This window comes from Pan paniscus, chromosome X (genome assembly GCF_029289425.2).
Source record: "Pan paniscus chromosome X, NHGRI_mPanPan1-v2.0_pri, whole genome shotgun sequence".
Lineage (NCBI taxonomy): Eukaryota > Metazoa > Chordata > Mammalia > Primates > Hominidae > Pan > Pan paniscus.
The window spans coordinates 139,819,887-139,846,553 of NC_073272.2; the positions used below are offsets into that span (position 1 = coordinate 139,819,887).

The 26,667-nt window shown below is 40.0% G+C and overlaps 1 pseudogene; it reads left to right on the forward strand.

The window, feature by feature from the left end:
- The first annotated feature begins 561 nt into the window (after positions 1-561).
- On the forward strand, positions 562-25,443 carry LOC100982832 (polycomb protein EED-like; annotated as a pseudogene).
- The last annotated feature ends 1,224 nt before the right edge of the window (positions 25,444-26,667 follow it).

Genomic DNA, 26,667 nt, shown 5'->3' on the forward strand with positions numbered 1-26,667 from the left:
AAATAAATTATAGTTTGGGGTGTCATAATTTCAAAATATTTAAAACTGCTTGACACAATATCAATAAGACAAGAAGTGAGGTTTTGCATACCTCAGGGACCACAAATATAGCCCAATTTCCCATGCCCCTCTGACTTCTACTCCAAACTACATTCAGGATTGATTGATCACAATACTTTTTTTTTTTAAGCTGATTCTAGTCCCAACCTCTGAATCCTTGATACAGAATTTCACACATCCACTACCAACGAATCCATGCAAGTAAGCAAAATGCTTTCTATGGGCACTTTCTCAAAGGCAAAAATATGAGCTTGGGAGTGAAAAGATTTGGGCTCAGGTTCTAGCTCTGGTATTCACTGACTCTATAATCTGTGAAAAATCACTAGCCCATTTTGGGCATCAGTTTCCTTACCTGTCAAACATACATTAATAAAAATCCTTCCCCAAACTGACAGCATATTATGAGACGCTACATTGAAAAGTGATATGTAGTTATAGAAGATTATACATACGTGACATTCCCCACTCTGGAATTTCAACCTACACCTGTAACTAGTAGACATGGTGGTGCTTTTAAGAGATCAGCTAGATAAAACATTAAAGCCACTTATGCAGGGGAAATTGACATTGTATGGGGTTGAGGGATCTATGGAAACCACAGAAATAGTGGAGAGTGAGTGAGAAAACCCCCAGTAATTTAAAGGCGGTCACAGCAAAAGCGCAGTTTACCAGGAGGAAGTACCTCAGCCATCTTCAATACCTAGTAAAGTGGGAGCCTGAGACCCTTCTTAAAGGCCCAAGAAAGTGAGTGCAGCATCTTGACATGTGGAAACCAGCACACATGTAAATACAGGCATAGTTCTCACAGTGGTGAAGTGCTCATGCCTTCAGGAGGTTTTGCCTAACTACCAAACACTAAAAGAACCCTGAACTGAGGCTGCAGGATTGCTTGAGGTCAGGAGTTTGAGACCATTCTGGGAAATGTAGCAAGACTCCATCTTAAAAAAAATTTTTAATTAGCTGGGTGTGGTAATGCACACCTGTAGTCCTAGCTACTCAGGAGGCTGATGTGGGAGGATCGCTTGAGCCCAGGAGTTCAAGGCTGTAGTGAGCTATGATCATACCACTGCACTCCAGCTTGGGTGACTGAGCAAGACCCTGTCTCGAAAATAAGAAGATAAAAAATAACCTGGATCGGTGGTATGAGCTTCTGCTTTCCCTAAATCACAGGCATTACACAATCCCTGCGATGTCAGTTGCAATTCTTGAGAGCCACGTCCCAGACTCAGTGCATTTCAAGTTGGAAGAGCCCTTGTAGATCATCCTGGGATGTTTGCTGCCTTTGGAATACTGGTCTATGAGGTATTAGTAGCATTAAGATGTATGTCATGGTCATATACTTTAGTTAAAAAACACTAAAGGGTTGTGCTACTGCAGGACTTCTCAGAGCCTTTATAATGTGCTGCCATGGTTTGAATGTGCCCCCACAAAGTTCATGTGTAGAGAAATTGGTCGTTAGCGCAGCACTGTTGGGAGGTGGGGCACTGCCCTCATGAATGGATTAATGCTGTTATCCTGGGAGTGGGTTTGTTATCACATGCGTGTGTTCATTATAAAAGGACAATTTTGGTCTTTATTTTGTCCCTTTATCTCACCCTCTTTTGCCTCTCTGCCTTCTAGCATAGAATGAGGAAGCAAGAAGGCTTTTGCTAGATGCCAGCCCCACAGGTTCTCAGGCCCTTGGCTTCATACTAAGAGTTACACCATCAGCTTTCGTAGTTCTGAGGCTTTTGGACTTGGACTGAGCCATGTTAGCAGCAACCCCTGGCCTCCAGTTTGCAAATGAGCTGTTGTGGGACTTCCTAGCCTCCAGAACCATGAGCCAATTAAATTCCTGTTCATTATAAATTACCCAGCCTGTAGTATTTTGTTACAGCAACGAAAAACGGACTAAGAGATATCTCAGGGAATAGTGTGACATTCTAAGAAGGGCATATAGAATGGAGTGATTCCAGAACATATTTTACTATTGAACTGTTTGGTTGGGTTTTTTGCTCCTAAACTGGCTTCACGTCTTAAAATCTGCATGAAATATATATTTCCAGTAAGTTCATTTTACATCTGTAAGTCTAGGGCCCAGAGAGGGAAAGAAGCTGGTCATTCAACTAGTCAATGGCAGAGCCAGGACTAAATCTTGTTTTCCTTGATTCCCAAATTAACGTTTTTCCACACACACCAGGTCAACCCTCTGTCAGTTTCCTCTGGATGCAAACTATAAACCAAACAAGAAGTATTCTTGATCAGAGAGTAGAAAAATGTCACAGGAAGCTTTCCTAGTTGTCGTTACTCGTAAATAAGGCTGTGATTATTCATGCCATCATTGGCTCATTATTGAACCTTCAGTTTACTCACAAGCTTTGGAATTAGTAATAAGCCATGAAAAATGACACTTGTCAATCAGCACAATCAAAGCAAATTACTTTTGGATGAGGTTTACCCCAAACAAACAGCATTTTTTGTTTGTTTGTGTCTGATTAAAACAAAAGGTCTCTTTAGAGCAAGGGCTATTCATGGCTAACTTTCCATTGGCACTAAATTGTGATTGTAGGAACATGAAGATAGCAGGTTTAAACTCTCATTAAAGCAGTAGTTCCAGGACCAGCAGTATCAACACCAGTTAGGAGCTTACGAAAAATTCAAAATCTTCAGCTTCACTCCAGACCTACGGAATCAGAAACTCTGAGGTGAGGTCTGGCAATCTTTTTCTCTCTCTCTTTTTTTTTTAACCAAAACTTCTAGATGATTCTGAATGTACAGTCAAGTTTCAGAACCAATACATTAGAGAAAATGAGTCTCTCGAAGGAAGAGAAAGAAAGGCGGTCCAATTTCAGTTGGAAAACTGTATTAGTTCATTTTTGCACTGCTATAAAGAAATAACTGAGACTGGGTAATTTATAAAGAAAAGAAGTTTAATGGGCTCACATTTCTGCAGGCTGTACAAGAAGCATAGATGCTTCTGCTTCTGGGGAGGCCTCAGGAAACTTACAATCATGGTGAAAGGTGAAGGAGAAGCAGGCACGTCTTATGTGACCAGAGCAGGAGCAAGTTGGGGGAGGTGCTACACACTTTTAAACAATGAGATCTCACAAGAACTCACTATCATGAGAATAACACCTGAGGGATGGTGTTAAACCATTCATGGGGGTGGTTGCTCCCATGATTCAATCTCCTCCCACCAGGCCCACCTCCAACAGTTGGGGTTACAATTTGACATGAGATTTGGGCAGGGACACAGATTCAAACCATATCAAAAACTCAGGCAAAAGACACACCTTGTAACAGCATGAAGGTTTTTTTTGTTGTTTGTTTGTTTGTTTTTCCCCTAATTTGGAGCTTAGGAAATAAGTGAAGATTAGGTAACAGACAAGAAAAGCATATAGAGCCGTTCAAGAAAAAGAAAGGGAACCTGAATAGGCCAAGGCAATCCTAAGCAAGAAGCACAAAGATACAGGTGTCATGTTGCCTGACTTCAAACTATACTACAGGGCTACAGTAGTCAAACTGCATGGTACTGGTACAAAAACAGGCACATAGACCAATAGAACAAAATAGAGAGCCCAGAAACAAGGCTGCTCACATACGGCCATCTGATCTTTGATGAAGCAGACAAAAACGAGCAATGGGGAAAACACTCCCTATTCAATAAATGGTGCTCGGATAACTGGCTAGTCAGATGCAGAAGATGAAGTTGGACACCTTCCTTACACCATATACAAAAATCAACTCAAGATGGATTAAAGACTTAATGTAAAACCCCACACCCTGGAAAACAACCTAAGCAATACCATTCTGGACATAGGAACGAGCAAAGATTTCATAATGAAGATGCCAAAAGCAATTGAAACAAAAATCAAAAATTGACAAATGAGATTTAATTAAAGTTAAGAGATTTTGCACAGCAAAAGAAACTATCAACAGAGTAAATAGACAACCTACAGAATGGGAGAAAATATTTGCAAACTATGCATCTGACGAAGGTCTAGTATCCAGCATCTACAAGGAATTGGAACAAATTTACAAGAGATAAACAAACAACCCCATTAAAAAGTGGACAAACACTTTTTAATGGACACTTTTTAAAAGAAGACATACATGTGGACAACAAGCGTATGAAGAAAAGCTCAATATCACTGATCATTAGAGTAATGCAAATCAAAACCACAATGAGATACCATCTCACACCAGTCAGAATGTCCATTACTATAAAATTAAAAAATAAGAAGGCTGGGTGTGGTGACTCATGCCTGTAATCCCAGCACTTTGGGAGGCAGAGGCAGGTGGATCACCTGAGGTCAGGAGTTCGAGACAAGCCTGGCCAACATGGCAAAACCCTGTCTCTACTAAAAATACAAAAATTAGCCGGGCATGGTGGTGCATGTAATCCCAGCTACTTGGGAGGCTGAGGCAGGAGAATCATTTGAACCCAGGAGGCAGAGGTTGCAGTGGGCCGAGATCATGCCATTGTACTCCAGCCTGGGTGACAAGAGCAAAAACTCCATCAAAAAAAAAAAAAAAAAGATACTGGCGATGTTGCAGAGAAAGGGGAACATATACATTGTTTGTGGGAGTGTAAAGTGTAAATTAATTCCACCATTGTGGAAAGCAATATGGCGATTCCACAAAAAGCTAAAAGCAGAAATACCATTAGACTCAGCAATCCCATTACTGGATATATACCCAGAAGAATATGAATCATTCTACCATAAAGACATATGCCTGCAAATGTTTATTGCAGCACTATCCACAATACCAAAGTCATGGAATCAACCTGAATACCCACATATGACAGACTGGATGAAGTGTGGTACGTATACACCATAGCATACTATGCAGCCATAATAAAGAATGAGATCATGTCTTTTGTGGGAACATGTATGGAACTGGAGGCTATTATCCTTAGCAAATTAACGCAGGAAAAGAAAACCAAATACCCACATGTTCTCACTTACAACTGGGAGCTAAATGATGAGAACTCATGAACACAAAGAAGGGAAAAATAAACACTGGGGTCTACTTGTGGGTGGAGGGTAGGAGGAGGGAGAGGAGTAGAAAGAAAAAATAACTGTTGGGTACTAGGTTTAATACCTGGGTCACAAAATAATCTGCACAACAAACCCCCATTACATGAGTTTACCTATATTACAAACTTTCATATGCACCTCCCAAACCTAAAATAAATGTTATAAATAATATGTGCTCAGTAAACAGGAAAATGAATGATTATGATGAAAAAAAAATTTGAGCACAAATAAAAGGGAAAGATGCTTTACAATAGATTACCTTTCAAATCCTTTAAAAAAAAACAAAAGAAAAAGGAAGGAATGAGAAAGGACTAAACATAGAAAAGATGAACAACCATGAGATGCCCCCCCACCAAAAAAAAAAAAGTCCATTGGGCCATTTAGAAGATCCCTTAAGAATGACAGAGTGTATGTTCTAATTTTTTCTTGCTTGTTTTGGTTTTGTTTTCTAATTACCTGTTTCCACACTTTGTGTCTGTGGTTCTTAGAACACAGGGGGATCTAGGGAGATCATGGCAGCTCTGCGGTGGGAAGGCAGGGGGTCGAGACCTGTTCCAGTTCAGATCTACCATTTACCATTGGTATAATCCTGGGAAAGTCACTTAATCACTCTGTACCTGTTTCCTATTCTAAAAAATGGACATGATCATCTCTGTTCACTTTGAATGTTAATGCTAGGGCTAGAAAGAAGTTTTGAAATAATCCAGTTCAGTCTCTCAATTTATTAAGTCTGAAGTGTGAGCCCAGAGAGGTGGTCTCCATTTGAGTTTTCTCTAAGGTTGTGGGGCTTATTAGTGGCCATGCCAGAGTAAAAGCCAGATCTCCTGACTCCCAGGCCAGTGCTTTTTCTCTATGTAGGCACCCTCTTCCTATATTCACTACCTTTCCTGCTGAGTGAGGATGTGAGGCTACTGTGCAATGTGTATGTATGGGTGTAGTGGGGTGGTGCGAAGGAAAGAATGTGCTTAAGCACTGAAGTGGGAATTGGAGGAGGGTGCACTGGTACCCTCTATGTCTTTTCTTTTGACTTTGGATGCAAATTGTTGGTGCTACAAAGCCTGAGTAACAGATAGTCAAGGAGCAAAGCATACGCTTCCAAGGCCTTTGCTTTATATCTGACTTCTGTAGTTGTCCACTATGCATTAATTGCAGTATATACAAGGATAATCAGTTGAGACAGCCCCATTTACTCTCTGCTGTGAAGCCTGGGGTTCCCTGCCTACTAGAGAAAACCAAAGCCAAGAAAATCAAAAGCCCAGTGGCTGGGCATGGTGGCTCACACCTGTAATCCCAGCACTCTGGGAGGCCAAGGCAAGCAGATCACCTGAGGTCAGGAGTTCAAGGCCAACCTGGTTAACATGGTGAAACCCTGTCTCTACTAAAAAATACAAAAATTGACTGGGTGTGGTTGTGCACGCCTATAGTCCCAGGTACTCAGGAGGCTGAGGCAGGAGAGTCGCTTGAACCTGGGAGGCAGAGGTTGGAGTGAGCCAAGATCGTGCCACTGCACTCCAGACTGGGCAACAGAGTGAGACTCTGTCTCAAACAAAACAAAACAAAAAAAACGGTACAAGACAAGGATGTCTTTGCTCACCACTCCGATTTAACATAGTATTGGAACTTCTGGCCAGGGCAATCAGGCAAGAGAAAGAAATAAAGCGTATTCAAATAGGAAGAGAGGAAGTCAAATTATCTCTTTTTGCAGACGACATGATTGTATATTTAGAAAGCCCCGTTGTCTCAGCCCAAAAACTCCTTAAGCTGATAAGCAACTTCAGGAAAGTCTCAGGATACAAAATCAATGTGCAAAAATCACAAGCATTCCTATACACCAATAATAGACAAACAAAGAGCCAAATCATGAGTGAATTCCCATTCACAATTGCTACAAAGAGAATAAAATACCTAGGAATCCAACTTACAAAGGATGTGAAGGACCTCTTCAAGGAGAACTACAAACCACAGCTCAAGGAAATAAGAGAGGATGCAAACAAATGAAAAAACATTCCATGCTCATGGATAGGAAGAATCAATACCATGAAAATGGCCATACTGCCCAAAGTAATTTACAGATTCAATGCTGTTCCCATCAAGCTACCATTGGCTTTCTTCACAGAATTCGAAAAAACTACTTGAAATTTCATATGCAACCAAAAAAGAGCCTGCATAGCCAAGACAACCCTAAGCAAAAAGAACAAAGCTGGAGGCATCACGCTACCTGACTTCAAACTATACTACAAGGCTACAGTAACCAAAACAACATGGTACTGGTACCAAAACAGACATATAGACCAATGGAACAGAATAGAGCCCTCAGAATTAATACCATACATCTACAGCCATCTGATCTTTGACAAACCTGACAAAAACAAGCAATGGGAAAAGGATTCCCTATTTATTAAATGCTGTTGGGAAAACTGGCTAGCCATATGCAGAAAACTGAAACTGGACCCCTTCCTTATACCTTATACAAAAATTAACTCAAGATGGATTAAAGATTTAAATGTAACACCTAAAACCATAAAGACCCTAGAAGAAAACCTAGGCAATACCATTCAGGACATAGGCATGGGCAAGGACTTCATGACTAAAACACCAAAAGCAATGACAGCAAAAGCCAAAATTGACAAATGGGATCTAATTAAACTAAAGAGCTTCTGCACAGCAAAAGAAACTACCATCAGAGTGAACAGGCAATGTATAGAATGGGAGAAAATTTTTGCGATCTATCCATCTGACAAAGGGCTAATATCCAGAATCTACAAGGAGCTTAAACAAATTTATAAGAAAAAAACCCCTTCAAAAAGTGGGCAAAGGATATGAACAGGCACTTTTCAAAAAAAACGCATTTATGTGGCCAACAAACATATGAAAAAAAGCTCATCATCACTGGTCATTAGAGAAATGCAAACCAAAACCACAATGAGATACCATCTCACACCAGTTAGAATTATGATCATTAAAAGGTCAGGAAACAACAGATGCTGGAGAGGATGTGGACAAATAGGAACACTTTTACACTGTTGGTGGGAGTGTAAATTAGTTCAACCAATGTGGAAGACAGTGTGGCGATTCCTCAAGGATCTAGAACTAGAAAAATACTGTTTGACCCAGCAATCCCGTTAATGGGTATATACCCAAAGGATTATAAATCATTCTACTATAAAGACACAGGTACACGTATGTTTATTGTGGCACCATTCACAATAGCAAAGACTTGGAACCAACCCAAATGCCCATCAATGATAGACTGGATAAAGAAAATGTGGCACATATGCACCATGGAATACTATGCAGCCATATAGAAAAGGATGAGTTCATGTCCTTTGCAGGGACATGGATAAAGCTGGAAACCATCATTCTCAGCAAGCTATCATAGGAACAGGAAACCAAACTCCGCGTGTTCTCACTCATAAGTGGGAGTTGAACAATGAGAACATATGGGCACAGGGAGGGGAACATCACACACCGGGGCCTGTCAGGGGGTGGGGGGCAAGGGGAGGGATAGCATTAGGAGAAATACCTAATGTAGATGACAGGTTGATGGGTACAGCAAACCACCATGGCACATGTATACCTATGTAACACACCAGCACGTTCTGCACATGTATTCCAGAACTTATATTAATAATAATAAATCAGTTTCAACAAAAAAAAGTAAAAAGAAAATCAAAAGCCCTGCCACCCACCTCAGTTGTGGCACCATCCTCTTAGGGAATTAATACATAATATTCAAAATTGATTGCTAACACTTACTGAAACATTACATTGTGTCAAGCACTGTTCTAAATGTCCCATGGGTACTGGTTTACCAGGTGTTAGTATATGCAGCATGAAAAGGAGGTGTAGATTCTATAATTTGGAGAAACATGGAATTATGTAACAATAATAGGGTTGCTTTACTGCAGGACTTGCCAGAGCCTTTAGTCATACGCCTAGGTGCATTGTGACTCTCTAAGAAGGATATATAGTGTGCAGTGACTCCCAAACTTATTTTCCATTGAATTGTTTCTGTCATTTTGTTTTATTTTCCCCAAATCCAGCCACACCTACAAAAATCTCATGGAATATACATTCTTATTTAATCCCCAAACAACTCATTGAGGTAGGAAAAATTGTTACTCTTACTTTACAGATGGGAAAACTGAGGCTTGGAAACGTTAAATGACTTGCCCAAATTCACAAAGTAAGAGGCAGAGCCATGACTGTAGCATAGCAGACTGGCCCCAGACTAGCTCCTGACCACTATGCCTACTGCTGCTCTGATCATAGTAATAGCTACATTTTTTATAGCATTTACTATGTGGCAGGTGCTATGTTGAGAATTATACATACATGATTTCATTCACCCTCTTAACAACACTGGGAGATGTGTGTGTGTTACTATAATCCCACTGAATATGAAGTCACTGATGCTAGACAGGTTAAGTAGCCTGGTCACATTGCCTGACTGATAGTAGAATCAAGATTTGAACCCAGTTATGTCTATCTCCAAAGCCCATGCTCTTAACCACTATGTGCTGCTATCTAAATTCTTCATGTACTTAGATACTTTGATGACCCCTAGCAACTAGTATTTCTTGTGTTGATGGATCAAATTGTACTTTAGTTTTTGTAAGTAGTTCTGGCAGTAGAGGCAGGTAATTCCACATAGGCAGCTAGAAAGTGCCCACAGGAAAGCCAAACTGGATTCTTGGCATCTGTCATGCTGTGTGAGTGCCCCACAGGAGCTACTTATCACCTCTGTCAGGGAGGAGTTCGCCACCTGTGTCTTAGTCAGCTCAGGTTGCTACAGTAAAGTGCCATAGACTGCATGGCTAATAAACAACAGAAACTTATTTCTCACAGTTGCAGAGGCTGGAAGTCTGAGATCATGGTGCCAGCATGGTTGGATTTGTGTGAGGGCCCTCTTCTGGGTTACAGATTGCTAACTTCTTACTGTATCCTCACATGGTGAAAAAGAGGACAAGAGAGCTCTCTGGGGTTTCTCTTATAAGGGCACTCATCCCATTCACAGGGGCTCCACCCTTATTGCCTAATCACCTCCCAAAGGCTCCATCTCCAAATACCTTCACATAGAGGATCAGGATTTCAACAAATGAATTTCGGGGAGACACATTCAATTCATGTATTGGAAATTTTTTAAAAACTCCATATTTTCCTGATTCCTCAACATCCCCACAAACCAACTGTGAGCACCCCACCCAGATGACCATATACACCTGTGTGATAAGGCTGGGCCCTGCCACAAGTTCCCCTTCTCGCCCTCCCCCAACTGGGACCTAGAGACATTCAGATGCACCAGTAAAATCCCCTCATACCTTTTGCTTACTCTGACTCTCAATAAATGCACTTGACCACAGGTCCCTGCTTTCTCAGTTCCCCACCTTCTTGGTCGAGCCTGTTCCCTGGGAGCTCCTCCCATATGGCCCTGTGTGGTGTGCCATGCCTTCTGTCTCTAGGGCCTGTGAGTATAATAAATCCTTTCATTTCATGTCCTTTCCCAGTATAATTTCCATGGGTCTGTTTGGAGTAATCCTTAAAGACCCCACAAGGTTGACTTACTCCCCTTTACAACACAATCCATAATCAGCTGCTCTGCGCCAGAGACCCAGCTGTCAAATAGAGGCCTTGCCCTGGAATGAGGACAGTTTGTGGGCCTTCATTGGAACATCCAGCTTTGAGATAGGCCCCCATGCAATCCCTACTCTTAGGAGCTGCTCTCATTAGCAGGGGGGCAACTGTGTCCAACCTGTGGACTGCTGTGTACACATCCAAAGCAAGCTGACACTTGCTACATCTGATGGCTAGCAGATCCTGCTCCATACCAGCTGGGCTGATTTTGAAGCAGTGAAGGAGCACAAGCAACTAAGAGACACTCACCATGTTGTCGACGGCCAATGGTAGACTCTGCTCTAACACTGGCAAAGCTAGCCTCATGCCATGTGGGTATACAAGCTAAGACCCACTGGAAAACATTCAGGCTTGATGATGACAGTGCAACCCCCAGTCTCAGCTCTATAGCCTCACCTCCCTTTTGTTAAATATTGTGAGTAAAGGTGTTCTGACTGCCTACAGAGCTGCTGGGGCTGGTGCCTGCCTAGAGCCCCCAATAGTAGTAGTTTCTGGGAGTCAGGAATCTCATAGACTTGGCTTTGCTCCAATAAGCCCATTTATCAACCCATACCAATCCCCTACTGCTGATCTGGTTTGTAAGTCTGTTAATTAGCATGAGCAGGCACTATGCTAGGCACAGGGGATGAAGTGGGAAACAAGCCAGAATACAATTCCTGCTTTGAGGGGGGCATGTTTAGGGCATGAGATGGACATTAAATGAATATTACACAATTTATCAGATTACATGATGAATTCCCCCAGGAGGTTATAGGGCAAGGCCTTATGGGTCTTTTGAATACCGATTTTCTGTGCTACCTATAGGTGCTCGGTCTTGCCTGGCTCTAAGTCCCAAGGCTGTAGCTTTGACTACACCCATCAGTGTTGCTGTGGGCACTCCAGGAAGCTTCCTGGGCTGGTTTACTAATGCCCAGGGTACCAAGAAAGTGTACTACCAGCAGGTTATTTGACACAGGAGCTGACCCCAAAGACCAGTAACCTGAGGCCAGGAACCAGTACTAATTATCAAGCACGAAACTAGACACCATGACTTTACAAGAACCATCTAAGTCCTACTGCAGTAATGGTGGATGATAGTACCAAGTTCCCCTTATCCTAGAGCCCTCAGATTCATGAACTTTAGGAGGTCAAAAATCAGCACTCTCTCCTTTTCCTTCTACATGATATCCTTCTCAGTGTCCTTTGCTGACTCCTCCTCTGCTTAGCCTCTTAATGTTGGGGAGCCCCAGAGTTCAATCTGTTTCCATCTTCTTTTTACTATATACACATTCTCCCTGGGTGATCTTATGAAGTCCATGACTATAGATAACAACATATGCTGATGACCTCCAAATTTATGTTTTTAGCCCAGACTCACATCTCCAACTGCCTAACTGGCATCTCCATGTAGATATTTCTAAAGGCTTTTCAAACTTAGCAAGTCCAAAATTGAACGTTGATTTTTGCCCCCAAACACTGTTCCTTTTCCAGCCTTCCTTGGCTCAGTGATTGGCACCACCATTCACCAAGTCATTCAAGCCCCAAATGTATGATTCATCCTAGGCTTCTTCTTTTCCTCAGTCCCCACATCCATTTTATTAGAAGTCCCTTGAATCCTAAGTCCAGCCTCCTTTCTCCATCTCTACCGTTATCACCCTAGTCCCAGTCACTATCATCGCTTTCCTTTACACTTACAGTGGAGGCCCTCCCTCTTCTGCTTTTGCTTTCTTCCAATCCAGTCTCCACAACGGCAGCCAGTGATCTACCTTCAGTGACTATCCATCATGTCATTGCTCTTCCTAAACTCATCCAGTTTTATCTAAAATGGGATTCAAAGTCTTTACCACAGTTTGGGAAACTCTTTACGATCTGCTTTTAACCCTCCCTTCCACCTCATCTGGTGCCACTACTTCTCTTTATTCACCATAATCTTGGCCTTTTTCTGTTCCTTGAACATACCAAGCTCTTTTCGGCTTCGAGGCCTTTGCACACACTGTTTCCTCTGTCTGGAATGCTCTTGGCCCCACACTTCATGTGCCATCCTGTCCTGCCTTAGAGAGGCCTGAAGTAGGTATGCCCCTATTATTCTCTATTTCAGCCTCTTACTTGTTTTCTTCATAGACCTCATTAGAACTTGCAAGTATCTGTTGCTTCCTTTTTTATCTGTTTACTTGATTTTGAGGTAGGGGGATTCTGTCCACCCCACTAGAATGTAAACTCCCTGGGGGCCACCACCACTGCCAGTTGTACTTGGAAGTTAAAATATAGGTTAACTAGGAAAAATAAGTCATTTCCATCAGAATTATTACATTTATCAAATAATTACCAGGGTTTCTTTAAACAAAAAGCTCTTCTTCAGCATCTAAAGTTATCTGATTTACAGATGCCTGATTCATTCCTAACTTTCCTGGCATTCTCCTATCTCAAAACAAATAACTTATATGTATTTCTACTTTATTTTATTTGGTGTGAAAATGAGAGAGAAATTTTGTGAGTGTATCAAGATGGGAAGGATCACCCTTTTTTTATCCTTTTAATGACCTTCAAAGAAGGCAGTGTGGTATAACAGAAAGAACACTCTCTGGCTTGCAGACGAATGGAAGAAATGGCCATCAATCTCAGCTCTGCACCAATGATCTGTGTGACCTTGCTGAAGGTACTTGACTTCTCTGAGCCCCATTTTATACATGAGAGTATTAATACCTTAAGACAGTTATTTTAAAGATGAAGTAAGATTTAGGTCTTATAAAGGTAACTGGCATGTGGTAGGTGCTCAGTGAAAGTTCATTCTTTTCCCTTTAGGGTTAGTCACTGAGAAAAGCATTGCTTCTTCATGTCTCTATTTTTATTATGTTTTTAGTTTTGTTTTTGTTTGTTTTTTTTTATTTTAATAGTTTTTGGGGAACAGGTGGTTTTTGGTTACATGGATTAGTTCTTTAGTGGTGATTGCTGAGATTTTGGTGCACCCATCACCCAAGCAGTGTACACTGCACCAAATGTGTAGCCTTTTATTTCTCACCTTCTTCCCCACTTCTCCTTGAATCCCCAAAGGCCATTATATCATTCTTATGCCTTTTCGTCCTCATAGCTTGGCTCCTACTTATAAGTGAGAACATACGATATATGGTTTTCCATTCTTGAGTTACTTCACTTAGCATAATGGTCTCCAACTCCATCCAGGCTGCTGCAAATGCCATTATTTCTTTCATTTTTATGGTTGCATTACTCTATGTTTAAATAGTATGTCCTAGGCTACCTACTTGAGTTTTGCTTTGGGGTAATTTATGGCTCTTTCCAAAAATCAAATTCACCCCACAAAGATATAGGTTTGTCACCATTGAAGAGATTCTTAAGAATATAGTGCACACTCTGAAGGTAGTCCCCAAAAAGGGGTCTCAAAAATACTTTCAACAGTGTCAGTGTCACTGTGATAACTGGCCAGACCCCCTATGAGCTGTATAGGTTCACATACATTTATTGAAATTAAAACAGCAGCATCCATGCTTGTTACTTTCCAGGCATATCTTTTGATATGAGACCATCATTTCAAAGTGAATCTAACCCATCTCATGTACTTAAAGATCCTGTTTCGATATGACTGCCTTTGTGGGAAGTATTTCAGGAGCAAAGACCCTGCACTGGCTAGCTCTTGGCAGACCCTATGGCCTGTTAATAGGACTAGTTCCTACACTGAGACCATCTTGAACTCAGGAGTGGCCTTGAGGCTAAAAGACAAAAGCAGAGTTTAGAGAAGTTAATGAATGAATTCATGCTGGCAAATGTTTCTCTTGGGCCAGAACTCCCATTGATTCCTTTCACATTCCCTGTCCCTGTTTCTCAGAGGCCTCCAGTTACATATGACAAATGGCTGATCATCCAAGCGAAGTGACCTGCCATTCAATAAACTATATCTCAACCAGTGTAGAAGGCAGCTCATTTTTCTCCTTAGGGATCTATTCTCCCTTCATCTGTATGAATATCCTAAATGGGGTTCATTGAGGCCATTACCTGTGCTGAGGGAAGAAAAGCTCCTCTAATCTGCCTGCAGAATCTTTCTTTCCTGTAGAAAGATTTTGGAAAGGCTCTAAAAGTTTTATTACTTCAAGTTAGGCTTGGCCAAATTACTCACAAGTGCTGAATCCTCCTAGGGGTGTCAGCCTGACGGAAGGAGACCTATTCAGATTGGGGACTGCATTGAGGCTGCCAACAAAGACCAATTAGTCTTGATTGTGCTGGTTGCCTTTGGAGGGTGAATGCCCTCAGACCACCAACTCATGCCACCAAAGTGCTCATCCCACCCAGGAGTCAGCTACTTTCTGTCAGTTCCCACTCGGGCTTCACATGACCTCTGGGTCAAACACCTCTCTCTTGCCCTTGCTTTGGTTCCTGCTAGGTTGTGGATAGTGTGCTTGCCCCCAAATGCATTCTTTTCCCAGTCTGTCTGAAAGCTGGTCAGGTTTGCATGATTGTTGTGAGAGACTAAGCAATGTAACTCTCCTTGTGAAAATCCATGTGACTTTATTTTGACATATTTTACTTCTTGGTGGCCCAGACTGTAAGCTTTATTTGGAGGAATTCAGATCTAATCTTTAGATTATAGCCATTTACAAGGCTCTACATTTCTGTAACTGGAAATGTATTTAAGCAATGTGATGATGACTTTCTCCCAAAGACCATTTATTGAGCACCTACAAAGTACAATTCAATGCATGGGGTTGGCCGTTTAAGACAAAACCTCTTCCTCTCCAAGAGCTCGCTGACAATAAGGGGTTAAAGCCAAGTACACAAATGATCATGTAGCAACAGCTTAATTTCATTAAGCATTTATTATGTGCCAGCACTATGTTAAGTGTTAGGCATATTTTATTTAACCCTCACAAGTCCACAGTCTTTTATCTACAATTCTAAAGTACAAAGTTTTTAAAAACTCAAAGTTGATTCATATGATTTTTTCCAGAACCAGTTTGGCAGTAAAAGCTGACCTGAACTGACATGAGGTTCTTTTTCATTTTAACCTACTTTGTGTAATTATTCAGTCGTTTCACTGTAGAAGTACTAAGGTGTTTGCTTTCAAGGCAGTATCCCTTCTGAGGGGTGTTTTGTAGCATACAAAATGTGCACTATACCGTTTAAAATCCCCAAATCTTTGAATTCTAAAACTCTCATGTCCTCATGATTTGAGAATGAGGAAATAAAACTATTATTGTGTTCGTTTTATAAATAATGAGACTGAGGCTCAGAGAAGTGATGCAACTTTCTCATAATCACACCACGAGAGATTAGAAGCACCAAGATTGAAACCCAATTTTGTCTGACTCCAGAGCCCATACTGTAAACCACTGTGCAATACCAACCTCTCATCAGAAAACAGTGTAGCAACTATCATAGAAGAGGCTCAGGCTGAGGCTCCAGGGGATCTGATGAAGAAAAGGGGACCTCTCATTGGGGGGTTAGTTAAAGCTCCAAGAAGGAAATGTGCATGTGGAACTGTAGCTTGAAGGAAAGAGAGGACTATGAAAAGGGGAAAGTAATCTACCCAAGGCACATTTGGGTAAATAGCAGGTAGCCTTGGCTAGAGAGGGGAGAAGCTGGAAATCAGACTGAGAAGGTACGTAGGGGCAGAGTAGGAAAAGCCAGGGTGACTAGAGTAAGGAGTTTGCAATGAGAACCAGTTATGTTCCCATGGGATCCCAAGGCATATATTGGACATCATGTCATCTTGCCTCCATCCTGCCTTGGAGGAGGAAAGTGCATAATGAATATCCCCATACTTTTTGGCTGGCATTATTTTATTTATTTTTATTAAGCAAATTAACAGGATACATTGAAAAGGCAGCCAAGAAATTGAGGAGTCAAGAAAAGCAACAGTCGTAAACATCTAGAATAGAAGTATCTGTGCTGGGCTTTGTTGCTTCTTTGCAAGCAGAGAGTTAAAATTTAACCAAGGCACTCATGCCTCACTGCAGCTGGCAGGGATTCAGTGGGAACCTTCCGGCACCCACATGATAACTCACAATCCCCCTCCTGCGCTTAAACAACTCTTTCCTCCTCCTCTTATTTGGAATCCCAGTAAAGGTCATAGGGGAATGCATCCATTATCAGGAATTTAAACCTAAAATCTAAGTATGTTCTCTTTTGTCATGAATAATCAAAGTTCTAAACTGATATTTTAGAAATCAGGTGCAGTTCATGAGTAGTGAATTGAGTGTGTCTAATTACATTTTATAGTCATTTAACAGCTGTTAATAATGTAATTTTGTGTTATGCCCAATTTGCACTGAATTACTTTAATAGCACACATTGTATTTATTTTCCTTTTGGTGAAACAGTAATCAAACACTAGGGACTCAAGTTGGACATGGAAATAAACGATTTATTATTTTTACAGGTTTGAAGAACAGGGATTTTTAAAAAGAAAAGAGTAAATCCTATTATAAAACTAAGAGTAGTTGAACACACCTAAATGCATTTGTTTTCTCAGGCATTCCTTTTCGTAAAAATAATACTAATAATTTAATGAGCACAATACATTTGTTTCCTATCCAAGTCTGTATCGTTTGATGTGCACCAACTGTTTGCAAATATACATTTGACTGACAAGCCAATGAGATTTCCCCTCCCACCTCCAAATATCCTTCTGAAATGAAAAGGCCAGATTTCTAAGTTTTTGGTGTATGAGTGAAAGAGACACAGCATTCATTTAAATAGACTCCACAAAGGAAACTTTCCAAGGTGAGGCTAGAGCAGAAAAGAAGTGTAAAGACAGGAGGGAATACAGCTTTAATAGAAGAAAAAGGCAAACAAGGCAAGCAAGTATTTCTCCCACAAATTAGAAGAAACTTCTACGTGAGATCTTAATTAGGGTAAAAAGAAGGGTCAATCCTGGACCCCCCTGCCCCCCAAATGGTGGGATAATTGGAATGGTACATTATGAAAGGCCTACTCTACATTTCCCATTCACTTTAAGCACTTGAAGACCCAAGCATCTAATACTGTGCCCATATGGAAGTGTTTTCTGCAGCCCACATGGATCAATGCCCTTTGTATTTGAAGCAAGCTACAAGAGTAGAACAGAAAGGAATTCTCTCTAGCTGTGGGATACTGGCTGCCATCACTCCATCCAAGACTTGACTTAGCATTTTCTGCCTTTGCCCACTTGCTTCCTAGGGCCTATGTGGGAAGAACTACAAATGGATGGCCTTCCCTCCAGGAGAGCCAGAGTTATTTTGCAATCTGTCGATAGTAGGAGGCTAATTTCATCTCCACTGTTTCTCAGGCCCTAGTGATTGGGGCAATGTTGTGTCAAGTCGGGGAGAGTGGTGGGAGAGTTCCACCCCAGGTGCAGGCAATAAGGAGGAGAGGATGGCACTGCCTGTGGTGAATTTAAAAACAATAATAAAACTGACTCAAAGTCTGTCTGCTTTTCATGCTCATCATGTGCTAGCCATCCTAAACAATGTCAGTGATAAAATCCTTCTTCCTGCGGGGTTGCCTGCTCCCACTGCTGCTGTTCTCACGTGGGTATTCCATTGGGTTGTGGGTGGGGGTGGGGCTCTGAGCCCTCACACTATGGGAGAGTTACTGGCCCCCAACCCCTCCAGGCTGTACCCCTTTCTTGTAATGGTGGGCATTATTATGTTATTCTGCAACTAGCATCAAAGTCACTCTCCTCTAGGCCTCCTGCTGGTCCTGATTAGCAGCTGCCACTTCTGTACCCATGTTCTTTAGCCTTTGCAGGGCTCTTCTCATCACTGCTGTTGCTCTTGCCAGTGTGTGGGTGGGTTCTCTTCCTGCCAATGTTTGCAGCTCTTTATTAGCTTCGTAAAGGGTGTTGTGGCTCTTTTAGTTGACAGAGCTTTCTGTTGAAAAATTTGGGACAAGTTGCCAAGGGCTGGCTTGAGGGCATTTAAGTGACACCACCCGATGTCTTACTTCTGCCAACAATCAGCCACTGTCCCCAGCCAAAGCACATGGCCTTTGGATCTTTCGTGCTTCAGGGTGAATTCTTTCCTTACCCAGAGCACTAGTCTCAGAAATTGGTGGATAAAGGGATAGACTTGAGGCTTAATCCTGGGATCCTGGAGACTAACTCCAAAGGTACAGTTCTCTTCACCTGACCAATCTTTCAGGGCTATTAGTACAGAGTTCAAGATTTGACCGTGTGTGTTGAGGGGTGGGGATTGGGGAGGCAGTACCTATGCTTGAGTCAAGGAGCATCTAAACCTATGCAACTGCCTCTATAGTCCATAAAAATACAGAGGTTGAGTTATCTGAAAAAGACCTGGCATGGGATTCCTTAGTACACCTTCACTACAATAGATGGTCTCCTTTTTCTTAATCTGTTTTTGGAAAATGGATCCCTTTGAGAATCTAATGTAAACTATGCATGCTTACCTCAGAAAAATGCACACCTCTACGTATGTCCAGAATTTTCTATATCACTTAATTGATTTCAGAGATTCAGGTTGTCCAGAAATTTCAGGTTATGAAGTGCTCTAGCAAGTCTTCCTATTCTTACTGCCTCACTCTGTCCAGAAAAATATCCAGGGCCCTCTTCTCCATTAAAAACAGGAGGCACAAAGCCTAGTGTCCACAATAATTTTAGGAACTCATGAAAATGTCTTAATTTATTTTAAAATCAGAAGAAAAACGTTGGACTATTACATCAAAGAAAATGTTTTAGTATATAATAAAACATATTCATCTTTATAACAGTGCAGTAGTAAAACATAAGTTTTATATTTTTATATATCTGGATGCTCCAGTGGTGGGTACACTTTATATTTTTATGGAGGAAGAGACCCATAAAGTCATAAGCATTTAGGATCAATGAAAGTCATAATGCAGCCCAGAAAAGACCTATTACAGTATTGTGGAGACAAAGGATAGACAAAATTGTTGTGCATGCACACCTCTCCATGCAAGGAGACAAGGGACCTGTACTACCTTCTCATGAGGGTGGTAGAAGAGCACAGGATTTAAAATTGGGGGATGTGAATTCCAATCGTGGCTCAGCCACTGACTGCTGTGGGACCTTGAGAAAATTATCTCACTTCTGATTTTCTTCATCTGCTAACTGGATTTAAATCTAAAAACTCTACCTGGACCCCACTCAGGTGTCTAATACTCTGAGATATAATAAGAAAACGTATGTTGAAAAGTGCTTCATAAATCTTAAAGTACACGAGATTGTAATTATTAGCATGACAATCCCAGACTGGAAGCATTAGTGATGGAAACCACTCTGAAGTGAGTGGCATGTCTACTCTTGCTGTTGATGAAGGTCACAGATCCCCAGGATAATGAAGAAAAGGATGACTCTGGAAGGAATGGCTAGAGATACAAACCCACAATCCAATTCAGGTAACTGAGTATAAATGTGATTGTAAAGTAGCAAAGCTAACTTTCAGACAGAGGTAACACTTTTTGAATCTTATCTAAATAAATGCTGTTCTTCTAAGTATTCATCCTGAATGGTTATACACTATTCCTATCCATGCTAGCTGTCAAATAACTTTAATAACTCTTTTGGGAATTGTCTTCAGGTCTAGATTATAAACTCCATGCAAAAATTATTGTCATATATAAAATTGGATTTAAAATTGGAAGATCTAGTTTCATGCTTCAGCTCTGTTGCTAATCAGACTGGATCAAAACAAAAACAAAAACAAAAACAAAAACCAGACACATGAGCTGGAAGCTGCCCACTGACAAGGTCATTTCTTTTCAGCTCGTATAGGCCCTGATCCACCTCTTTGATTTCTGTGTAGTCTTAAAGACCTATCAATTTACTTTGTGACCTAGAGAGTGAGCAGGGCTGGTAGCAGCAGCGGCGGCAGCAGCAGCAGCAACTACCATCAAGGGCTTAAAATCATGGGAAAGAGCAGGAGTTGCTCTATTTATATCAGAAAAAAAATAGCTTTTAAGGCAAAAACTATAAGAAGGGACAAAGAAGGTCACTATGTAATGATAAAGGGGTCAATTCAGCAAGAGAATATAACAATTTTTAAATATATATGCACAAAACACTGGAGCACCCAGATATATAAAACGAATATTATTAGAGCTAAACAGAGACATAGATACCAATACAATAATAGCTGAAGATTTCAACACCCCACTTTCAGCACTGGACAGATCTTCCAGATAGAAAATCAACAAAGACACATCAGACTCAATCTGCACTACAGACCAAATGGATTTAATAGATATTTACAGGACATTTCATCCAAGGGAGGCAGAATACACATTCTTTTCCTCAGCACATGGATCATTCTCAAGGATACACCATGTTAGGTCACAAAACAAGTTATAAAATGTTGAAAAAATAGAAATAGGCCAGGTGCAGTCACACACACCTGCAATCCCAGCACTTTGGAAGGCCCAGGCACTCAGATCACTTGAGCTCAGGAGTTTGAGACAAGCCTGGATAACATAGCAAAACCTCGTATCTACAAAGAAATGCAAAAAATTAGCCAGGTGTGATAGTGCACACCTGTAGTCTGCACTATCTGGGAGGCTGAGGTGGGCAGATCACCTGAGCCTGGGAAGTTGAAGCTGTAGTAAGTCATGATTGCACTGTTGCACTGCAGCCTGGGTGACATAGTGAGATCCTGTCTTAAAAGAAAAATTGAAATAATATCAAGTGTCTTCTCTGACCATAATGGAATAAAACTAGAAATTAGTAATGAGAGGAATTTTGGAAACTACAGAGGCACATGGAAATTAAACAACATGCTTGTGAATGACCAGTGGGTCAATGAAGAAGTTAATAAGGAAATTGAAAAAATTTTTGAAACAAATGATAATGCAAACACAACATACCAAAACCTATGGCATAGAGCAAAAGCAGTACTAAGAGGGAAGTTCATAGCTAGAAATGCCTACATCAACAAAGAGAAAAAATTTCAAATGGACGATCTAATAACGCAACTTAAAGAACTAGAAAAGCAAGAGCAAATCAAACCCAAAATTAGTAGAAGAAAATAAAAAATAAAGATCAGAGCAGAAATAAATAAAATTGAAATTTTTAAGAAAGTACAAAATATCAGTGAAACAAAAGTTGATTTTTTGAAACGTTAAACAAAATTGACAAACATTTAGCCAGACTAAGAAAAAAAAGAAGATCCAAGTAAATAGAATCAGAAATGAAAAAGGAGACATTACAACTGATACTGCAGAAATTCAAAGGATCATTAGTGGCTACTATGAGCTACTGTATGCCAATAAATTGGAAAATCTAGAAGAAATGGACACATTTCTAGACACATACAACCTATCAAGATTGAACCATGAAGAAATACAAAACCTGAACAGACCAATAACAAGTAATGCGATTGAAGCTATAATAAAAAGTCTCCCAGTAAAAAAAAAAAAAAAAAAAAAAAAAAAAGCCTGGAAACTGATGGCTTCACTGCTGAATTTTACCAAACATTTAAAGAAGAATTAATACCACTCCTATTCAAACTATTCTGAAAAATAGAGGAGGAGGAGGGAATTCTTCCAAACTCATTCTACAAGGCCAGTATTACCCTCATACCAAAACCAGGCAAAGACACATCAAATAAAGAAAATTACAGCCCAATATCTCTGAAGAATATTGATGCAAAAGTCCTCAACAAAATACTAGCAAGCCGAATTCAACAATACATTAGAAATATCACATACCATGACCAAGTGGGGTTTGACCCTGGGATGCAAAGATGGTTCAACATTTGCAAATCAATTAATGTGATACATCACATCAACAAAATGATGGGTAAAAACAAAATGCTCATTTCAATTGATGCTGAAAAAGCATTTAATAAAATTCAATATCCCTTCATAATAAAAACCCTCAAAAAACTGAGGATAGAGAGAACTTAACATAATAAAAACCATATATGGCAAGCTCACAGATAGTACCATACTGCTTGGGGAAAAATGGGAAGCCTTTCCTCTAAGATCTGAAACATGCCAAGGATGCCTACTGTAACCATTGTTATTCAACATAATACTGGAAGTCTTAGCTACAGCAATCAGACAAAAAAAAAAAAGATATAAAGGGCATCCAAATTGGCAAGGAAGAAGTGAAATTATCCTTGTTTGCTGATGATATGATCATATATTTGGGAAAACCTAAAGACTCCACAAGAAGACTATTAGAACTGATAAATTCACTAAAGTTGTAGGATACACAATCAACATACAAAAATCAGTAGAATTTCTATATGCCAACAGGGAACGATGTGAAAAAGAAACAAAAAAGCAATTGCATTTACAATAGCCACACATAGAATTGAAAACCTAGAAATTAATTTAACCAAAGAAGTAAAAGATGTCTATGATGAAAACTGTAAAACACTGATGAAAGACATTGAAGAAGACACCAAAAAATGGAAAAATATTCCATGTTCATGGATTGGAAGAATCAATATTGTTAAAATATTCATAGTGCCGAGAGCAATCTATAGATTCAATGTAATCCCAATGACATTCTTCACAGAAATAAAAAAGAAAATCCTAAAATTTTTATGGAACCACAAAAGACTCAGAATAGCCAAAGTTATCCTAAGCAAAAAGAACAAAGCTGGAGGAATCACATTACCTTACTTCAAATTATACTACAGAGCTACATTAACTATAACAACATGGTACTGGCATAAAAACAGACACATAGACCAATGGAGCAGAATAGAGAAACTAGAAACAAATCCATACACCTACAGTGAACTCATTTTTGACAAAAGTGTCAAGAACATACACTGGGGAAAAGACAGTCTTTTCAATAAATGGTGATGGGAAAACTGGATATCCATATGCAGAAGAATGAAACTGGACCCTTTCTCTTGCCATACACAAAAATAAAATAAACATGGATTAATAAAATAAACATGGATTAAAGACTTCAGTCTGAGACCTTAAACTATGAAACTAGTACAAGAAAACATTGGGGACAATGTCCTTTTCCCAGGACATTGGTCTGGGCAAAGATTTCTTGAGCAATACCTCACAAGCATAGGCAATCAAAGCAAACATGGACAAATGGGATCACATCAAGTTAAAAAGCTTCTGCAGAGCAAAGGATACAATCAGCAAAGTGAAGAGACAACCCACAAAATGGGAGAAAATATTTGCAAACTACCCATCTGACAAGGCATTAGTAACCAGAATATATAAGGAGCTCAAACAAGTCTATAGGAAAAAGTCTAATAATGTTATCAAAAAATGGGCAAAAGATTTGAATAGACATTTCTCAAAAGAAGATGTACAAATGGCAAACAGGCATATGAAAAGGTGCTCAACATCACGATTATCCGAGAAATGCAAATCAAAACTACAATGAGATATCATCTAATCCCAGTTAAAACGGATTATATCCAAAAGACAAGCAATAGCAAATGCAGGCGAGGGTGTGGAGAAAAGGGAACTCTTGTACACTGTTGGTGGCAATGTAAATTAGTGCAACCACTATGGAGAACAGTGTGGAGGTCCTTCAAACAACCAAAAAGGGAGGGAAATGTCAACTGTGCTGGTGGGATTAGACACGCCTGCAGTGAAGAAGCAGAAGCTGAGCAGTGACGAGACCAGCAACCCTCACCTCTCTGGAGAGGAGAATGATGATGCTGTCAGTAGAAAGTGGTACAATCACTGAACACCCTGATATACCTACAAACATGCCAAATGCACCTGGAAGGCAAAGTTGGGGAAAGGGAAAATGGAAGTCAAAGAAATGCAAATGTGCTTTCAAATGTGTAAATAGTCTCAAGGAACATCATAACCAACCACTGTTTGGAGTTCAATTTAATTGGCACAGTAAAGAAGATCCATTACTGTTTGCAACTGTAGGAAGCAACAGAGTTACCTTGTATGAATGTCATTGACAAGGAGAACTTCGGTTGTTGCAATCTTGTGTGGATGCTGATGCTGACGAAACTTTTACACTTGTGCATGGACCTATGATAGCAATAGAAGCATAATTGGGATGATTAATCCCACAACAACGCAGTGTAAAAAGCACTATATTGGCCACGGAAATGCTATCAATGAGCTGAAATTCCACCTTAGAGATCCAAATCTACTCCTGTCAGTAAGTAAAGATCATGCTTTATGATTATGGAATAATGGACACACTGGTGGCAATATTTGGAAGCATAGAAGGGCACAGAGTTGAAGTTCTAAGCGCTGGTTGTGATCTTTTGGGTGAAAAAATAATGTCCTGTGGTATGGATCACTCAAACTTTGGTGGATCAATTCAAAGAGAATGATGAATTCAATTAGGAAATCTTATGATTATAACCCAAGTAAAACTTACAGGCCATTTAATTCTCAGAAAATCCATTTTCTGATTTTTCTATCAGAGACATACACAGGAATTATGTTGATCGTGTGTGATGGTTAGGTGATTTGATACTTTCTAAGTCTTGTGAAAATGCAGTTGTGTTGGAAACCTGGCAAAATGGAAGGTGATATAGATACAATTCAACCTGGTGAGTCTAATGTGACTATTCTTAGGTGATTTGATTGTAGCCAGTGTGATATTTGGTACATGAGATTTTCTATGAATTTCTGGCAAAAGATGCTTACATTGGGCAATCAAGTTGGAAAACTTTATGTTTGAAATTCAGAAGTTTAAGATCCTCATAAAGCCAAATGTACAACACTACCTCATCGTAAATGTGATGCTGCTATTCAACAAACCAGTTTTAGCAGGGATAGCAGCATTCTTATAGTTGTTTGCGATGATGCCAGTATTTGGCGCTGGGTTTGACTTTGATAAAACACTTTCACCTAATCAAAATTAGAGTGTATTGTCTGTATAAAATAGAATTCATGTAGTTTGCTAGTAAGGGCACATAGAGCATTTAGAGTTGTCTTTCGGCATTCAATCAGGTTGAGCTGAATGTAGTGATGTTTACACCGTTTACATTCTTTGTACTGTCTTCCTGCTCAGATTCTACTGCTTTCTAATACAGATTTGTTTTTGTAAATCTGTGTGTTGCTTTTGTTATTTTCATTGTGATGGAAAAAAGTTGAAAGTGTCACTATAAAGCAACCACACAAACAAGCCAACATCATAACCAGCTAACAACAAAATGACAAAATCAAATCCACACATATCAATACTAACCTTGAATGTAAATGAAATAAATGCCTCACTTAGAAGGAACAGTCTGGCAAGCTGGATTAAAAACAAACAAACAAACACAAGACCCAATGCTATGCTATCTTCAAAAGACCTATTTCACATGTAATGACACCCAGGGGCTCAAAATGAAGGAATGGAGGAAAATCTACCTAGCAAATGGAAAACAGAAAAAGGCAGGGATAGCAATCTTAATTTCAGACAAAACAGACTTCAAACCAACAAAGATCAAAGAGGGGCATTACATAATGGTAAAGGTTTCAATTCAACACAAAGACGTAACTATCTTAAAAATATATTATATATGCACCCAACACATGAGTACCCAGATTTATAAAGCAAGTTCTTAGAGATGTACAAAGAAACATAGACTCCCACTCAATAGTAATGGGAGACTTCAACACTCCAGTGACAGTATTAGATCATTCAGGCAAAAAAATTAACAAAGATATTCAGGACCCGAACTCAACCTTGGACCAAGTGAATCTGATAGACCTCTACAGAACTCTCCACCCCAAAACAACAGAATATACATTCTTCTCATCACCACATGGCACATACTCTAAAATTAACCAAATTATTTGACATAAAACGATTCTCAGCAAATGCAAAAGAACTGAAATAAAACCAAATACATGCTCGGACCATGGTACAATAAAAATAGAAGTCAAGACTAAGAAAATCACTCAAAACCATACAATTACATGGAAATTAAACAACATGGTTCTCAAGGACTTTTGGGTAAATAATGAAATTAAGGCAGAAATCAAGAAGTTCTTTGAAACTAATGAGAACAAAGAGACAATGTGCCAGAATCTCTGGGGTGCAGCAAAACCAGTGTTAAAAGGG